The sequence below is a fragment of the Crocodylus porosus genome, unplaced genomic scaffold (genome assembly GCF_001723895.1).
Source record: "Crocodylus porosus isolate Cpor-Errol unplaced genomic scaffold, CroPor_comp1, whole genome shotgun sequence".
NCBI lineage: Eukaryota > Metazoa > Chordata > Crocodylia > Crocodylidae > Crocodylus > Crocodylus porosus.
The window spans coordinates 38,247,709-38,254,455 of record NW_017728906.1 but is presented as its reverse complement, the minus strand read 5'-3'; the positions used below and the strand labels follow the sequence as shown (position 1 = coordinate 38,254,455).

The window sequence follows — 6,747 nt, the reverse complement described above, 5'->3', positions numbered from 1 at the left end:
AAAACAATTTCTTATTGTCTTTTACTTGGGTTGCCATCCTCAGCTCCATGGTAGCTTTGGCCTGTCTAACTGCCTCCCTACAAGCACGAGCAGAAGAGGTATATTCCTCTTTGGTGATAGCCCAGACTTTAAATAAAAACTAGTGAAAGGAGATTCAAGTTTAATGTAGTTCCGTGATAATGGCACATATCTTCAATAAACCCGTTAGCTCTGATCAATTCAATTGTCACATTAGTATGAGATTTTAAACAGACACGTTTCAAATTATTAAGGTAAAAGCCCAAAGAATGGCTTTTACTATATCAAATTAAAATTCCCCACTAACCATAGATGTACAGTAGATCTAGGTCTAAGAACATTAACTGAATGAATGCAAGTACCCAGCCTTCCTTCTGTAGACTGGATATACACAGGGAGAAAGTATAATACTAGAGGTTCTTTTTCTGGTAAAATAAAGGCATAACAAAACTCAGTGGCCAGATGCTGGATTCAGCAAAGTTAAACTTAGAAGTACAATAAAACTTTATATTGCAATAGGATCCTCCAGAACTTTGGCTCTTTAATTCTATATTGGATATCTTTTCAAAACCTGTACTTTGAGCTATATGAAAGAATCACTTGCTGGACTTCTGTGGCCCAGGATTTGCAAGAGATCAGAGAAATGACCATAATGATTCTTTCTGGCCTCAAAAATCTATGCAAGTGTGCAGTATCACATAGGAACATAGTGGCAAGCCAGGAATCACACTTGGGTTTCCTAAATCTCAAGCCTTAACCACATGCCATACCCAGTGGCTTAGAAATCGGAAACATTTATGAACTATATTCATTCACCCTATGGAATTTCAGGCCCAAATGAAATGTTTGATATACACAATAGCATTTTTCTGGATTCCCTAGTGTTAGAAGCAGACTCTTTTTCATGGATTCTTCTTAATAATGCAATTGCTTTATGGATTACTTAAACCCTTTCTGCAGTGAACATTTACTCTTTAAATTTACAAAAATATATGCATACATACAATATAAGACCAGGGAGAACATCACGCTGCCTCTCATTAAGCAAAAACCAGAGTAAATGGCACTGTTTGATCTTTGCCTTTGGGGGAAAATTCTCCCCCCCTCCCCCTAGCATCTAATTTTTGTTCTGCCACAGCATTTTACAAATGAAAGTGCAAAATGTAAACTGTGACTACATAATATATATTTATAAAGATGTGCTATCTAGAAACATAATGCACACTTTATTTTTAAATTTAGTACACAAGAGGATATTGTTAATAGGCATTCTAAGAAGCATCCTTCAAAAAGATCAATTAAGTTTTATTCTATGAATAAAAATTAAGGTTTAGAATATTACAGAGCATTTGAATAGTTTCATTGACAGGATCAGGGCTCTGAAGCAGCCTTGGGCTCTTTTATTATGAGCTACTGTGAGTGATGGGACATGTCATTTGGCCCCAAGGCTGGGAAGAAGGTAGAGCAGCCTCTTTATTTAAATCTTCCCTTCGCATTTACCCAGTTTAGTAAATTTACCCAGTTTAGTCTGAATTCTGGTAGGCTTCTTTTGGGCAGTGGACTACTGTACATAAAGAATGGAGCATTTGCATTTTACTTTGATCGCTTCACAAATTAAAAAACGTGGTATTGGCTTTTGGATACCATTGACTTGGTCCCCAGTGCAGAAAGGTTCTGATGAGCATGCCAATCTTTAAACATGAGTAGTCCTTCTGACTTCTGGGACTACTCACATGGTTAAAATTAGGCATGTTGATTCAGTACCCTCCTGAATCAGGGCTTAGGCTATGTTTGAAATGGTTGCTTAGAAGTCAGATTTCATATCACATAGACGTTAGCCACTTCCTGGCTCCTGCTCTCCCCCGTTGCCTTGCAGTGGCATATGGACTTTTAAAAAATGAGACTTGAAAAAATAAATGTCATGTGTCTCCCACTGGATCATAAGATTTTACATGCTGTCACATTGGGTTTATGATAATTCCTCTATGCTTATAACAATAGGACCTCATAATGCTCGCTTGCATTTAAATAGTATTTTTATTCTGAGGAACCCAAAGCTCTTTATAAACTTTGGCTTTGATCTTTCAGTCTCTTACATATGTGAGTAACTCGGTATGTGTAAATAGGACAGGATTTCTGTCAAGGGTAAAATTAATGTTTAAATTCTGCAGCTTTAATCTGTGAGCATCCTGATAAATAAAAGCTGTTAAGATTGTTATCAATGTACAAAACCAGGCATATGCACTAATAAGAATTCAAGCAGATTTCAGAAACAGTAAGGGCTCAGCATATACCAAATAGAATTTCTCATCTGGGCCTTCACAGCTGCTTCCAGAGCCCTTTTAAAGGAATAAAAGCAATGCCTTCTAAAGAAATACAAGGAATATTGTTATTGCTACAAGAAAAAAGTTAAGGAATAAACTCGTCCCCCCAGCACTCATATCAGTGCTGAAAATTACATAGCTTAACCATCAATTACCATTTTTCACATTATATCTTCAGGTACTGTCAATTCCAGATGGAAACTTGCTAGGCGCATGATGTTGTCTATATATTTTGCTATATTCATAGCATTTTATTTACACATACCCGTGCACACATTCCAAGCCAACAAAAAGTATTAAATTGATTCCATAACAACAACATCAATACAGTAAGCATAAACTAAAGTCAGTGAACAACAGAATGGTTATATATACCATGCACACTAACTATTCTGATTTACAGGACAGTGGGTGTGTCGACATGAGATGCTTTACTGTATATTAGGGCTGTGTGAAGCTTCGGGTGGTGATTCAATTCGGAGATTTGGCCCAATTCGGTAGCTGAATCTCCGAATCTGAATCAAATCAGGGGACCAATTAAAAGGTCTGAATCGATTTGAAGCTCTCTGAATCTTCGGGAAAGATTCAGAGAGCTTCGATGATTCAGACAGTCCCCAGTGGCTGCTGGAGCTGGACTCTGAGCTGGTAAGTAGGGGTGGGGGGAGGGGACCATAGGGGGGACCCCTGCCAGCATCCATCCCCTGCCTGCTCCTCCAGGTCCCCCAACCTCCACCTACTCCCCCAGCCCCTCCATGGCTGCCACAGCCACCTCAGCTCCCAGCCCTTTAAAAAAAAGCCCTGACTCACTGAGTGCTGCAGGGCGGGAGGGGGGATCCCTGCTGCCCCTCACTGTCCCACACTGCATGGGGGGCTCTGCATGAGCCCCCCAATACCCTCCCACTCCCCCAGCCCCCTCATGTCTGCCTCACCCACCCCAGCTCTGGCCCTTTAAGAAAAAACATGGAGAAAAGCCCTGGGACTCACCACTCCTGCAGCAGCTTCAGGGCTTCAGGGGCTCATGCAGCGGGGGGCAGCAGGGATTGCACCCACTGAGTAAGGGCTTTTTTTTTCCAAGTGCGGGCAGGACAGCCATTGCTGGGCTGGTGGGGTGGGCTTGGCTGATTTAGAGATTCGGAGATTTGACCAGATCGATTCAGGACAGTAATTTGAATCACTGAATCAAATCACTGCCCCGAATCGGCTGAATCCGAATCTGAAGTGAATGCTGGCCGCTTCACATAGGGCTACTGTACGTTAGACCAGCAGTCTCCAAACTTTTTTGATTGTGCACCCCATCAGTAAAAAAATTTTGAGCACGCACCCCATATATATGTATATTTCTTTATTTATAAATTATATTCATGTACTACTGTACTAATATATTATGTATATTATAAAACATACACAAAAATAGAAATTAAAAAAGGATGAGACAAAAAATTACTATAAATAGAAGTTCTAATATTTTCTTCCCGCAACCCAATGGATTGTCTTGTGCATCCCCTGGGGTACGCGCATCCCACTTTGGAGACCACTAATTAGACTAATCTAACACGCAGTAAAGTGTCCCTGTCTAGAAGTGTGCAGCAATTACTGATACAGGTACTTAATTAACCATGCATTAGGTACTGTGCAGTAATACACATGTAGACAGCTGACCAGGAACAAATTGCTCCCCGTCAGCCCAGGCAACAGGACAGTGGCAGAACTGTCCCACCTCTTCTGCAGTTGCCTGCCAGCCCTGCACCCCTATTTGCTCCCAGTTTGCAGACAGGGGAGCAGGGCTGGCAGGCCAAACTCCTGGACAGCTCCCCACACCCTCCACACTCGGTGTCTCTTTCTAATCAGTGTATGGGGCTGGGAAGCAGGTATCCATTCTCCCAGACAGCTCCCTATCACCTGCCCCCTGCAGATTGGGGTGCAGTGCTTGGTGGGTGGGGCGGGTGGTGCAGGGGATCTGGTGTTGGGAAGGGAGGGGGATGGGCTCCATTGTTGGGGAAGGAGGGGGGGGAGGTCTGTTTCTGTGAGGTCAATAAAGTGTTTTTCTGAGAACTGTCTGGAGTGAGCATGGTGCTGGGGGTGGGCGGTAGGGTGGGGTTCATGGGTGGTCATCCAGGCAGGCTACAGCAGGGAGTGCAGGAGGAGGTGATTGGTTACCACCTCTCACACCCAGTGCCTTGGCTCCCCATGGATGTGGGTGTGTGGCTCAGCTGGGGCCTCTGTGAGGATGGGGGGTTGCTGCTGTTGCTGCTGCCACAGGTGGTGCTCCCATTGTCAGGCATCCTCCAACTACCATGCCTCCTCTGCCCAGGCATTGCAGAAGAGCTCCCTCCAGGCCTCACAGATGTTATGCAGCATGCAGGCTGCGACAATAACCCAGGGGATGTCATCGGTGAACTCAAGGTGGGCGATGAGGGTGCACCAATGTCCCTGGAGATAGCCAAAGGCACATTCCACCAGGGTGCAGGTCTGGCTCAGGCACTGGTGGAAGTGGGAGTCTGGTGGGAGTCTAGCTGGCCAGTGTAGGGCCACATGAGCCAGGATAGGAGCAGGTAGAGGTATCCCTGATGGGACCACCTTAGTGTCCAGCTGGAAGTCCAGTACCCATGGCATGAAGTGTCCACTCTGCACCATGGCTGGCAGGGCAGAGTTCCAAAACATGTAGGCATCGTGGGCGCTGCCCGCCCAGCTGGCTCTCAGGTTGATGAAAGTGCTGTAGTGGTCAACAACAGCCTGGAGCACAATGGAGTGAAAGCCCTTCTGGCTGTAGTAGAGGTAGTCCCCATGGGGTGGGCAGGTGACAGGGATGTGGGTCCTGTCCAGGGTCCCAGTGCAGTTGGGGAAGCCCAGGGCACAGAACTCCACCACCACCTCCATGGTGTTATGCACGTGGAGCACAGTGTGCCTCAGCACATACTGGAAGGCACTGCACACCTCCCTGGTGGTCACCTTCCCCATGCTGAAGAGCTGGCTCATGTAGTGGAGGCTGGTGGGTGTGGCCAGCTTCAGTAGGGTGATGACCAGCCACCTGTCTATGGGGAGGGCAGCTTCATCCTGGTATCCTACCACCCCAGGAGCAGGTGGAGCTGCTCCAGGAGGTCCAGAAAGGTGCCCCAGTTTATCCTGAATGCCTACAGCCACTGCTCATTCTCCCAGGTGTGCTGGACTATGTGCAACCACAAGTCCTGGCTGGACTGGCTAGCCCAGAGGCAGTGGGGCTGAAGGCCTAGGAGGGTGAAGGCAGTTTTGGCAGTGACATCTTGGAGTCCGTTGTTGATGTCCCTGCTGGGGTCTGGCCAGTAGGATGGGTCCAAGCGGCAGCTGTGCAGCAGTGGGCACAGTGGGGCTGGGCAGGAAGTCACTGTATGTTGAGGAGCCAGCATGGGCCACCAAGTGGCTGGCATGGCAGGCCAGCAGGGCCAGTGCGGTGGCCAGCAGGAGCCCAGGACTCTGGGAGTCGTTGCCTGGAGCAGCCATGGCATGAGGAGGTAGAGGCTGTGGAGTATGCACTGCCTTGTGTTGCCTCTGTGCTCTGCATGCTGCTACTGGCCAGAAACGCAAGTGGCCATGGAGCAGGAAGTGGGGCTGCCTTTTAAAGATGGTCTCCACCCACAGGCAGCTGTGGCCAGAGCCTTCAGTTCCCCATGGTGGCAGCAGGGGCCCATTGCAGGGCTCCAGGAAGTGGGAGCAGTTTGCTACTAGGAGCAGCAAATCTGTTCCCAGGTCCCTGCACAAGTAGACCCCTGTCTGGGACTGTTTACTTGCGAGTAGTTCACTCACAAGTAAACTGGTCCTGTGTCAAATGCACGTGTAGACACACCCACTACCAACACTCCTAAGGGCTATTTCCTTTCATTACAGACTATGTACCAGTCCCAGGGAGGGCTGTGATACAGTATTCATTAGGATACATAGGACTGCCCTATACATAGTCCTGGGACTTCTCTGCAGTAGCTGAAGATCACAGTTTTTCCATTAAAAGATCTGGCTCTTATGGCAGAATACTTCAATATCTGATCTCCAGAAGTTTTCATAGCAGTCAGAAACACATTATAGAATCATAGAACCATAGAATCAGTGAGTCAGAAGGGACTTAGACAGATCATTGAGTCCGACCCCCTGCCATGGGCAGGAAGGAGCACTGGGGGTGGGAGGGGTCATAAGACCCCAGCCAGGTGCCTACCCAGTCTCCTCTTGAAGATCTCCAGGGAAGGCAAGAGCACCAACTCTCTGGGAAGCCTATTCCAGGCTCTGGCCACCCTTACAGTGAAGTAGTTCTTCCTGATATCTAACCTAAACCTATCCTCCCTCAGCTTGTGGCCATTGTTCCTAGTGATTCCAAGGGGGCCCCTGGTGAACAGACTTTCCCTGAGTCCCTGCTGCTGGCCCCTGATAAGGTTGTAGG

At 47.0% G+C, this 6,747-nt stretch overlaps 1 long non-coding RNA gene across 1 annotated transcript in view; it reads left to right on the top strand.

The window, feature by feature from the left end:
- The window catches only part of LOC109305895, a 17,003-nt gene that overhangs the window by 757 nt on the left and 9,499 nt on the right, over window positions 1-6,747 (top strand). The window lies entirely within an intron of this gene.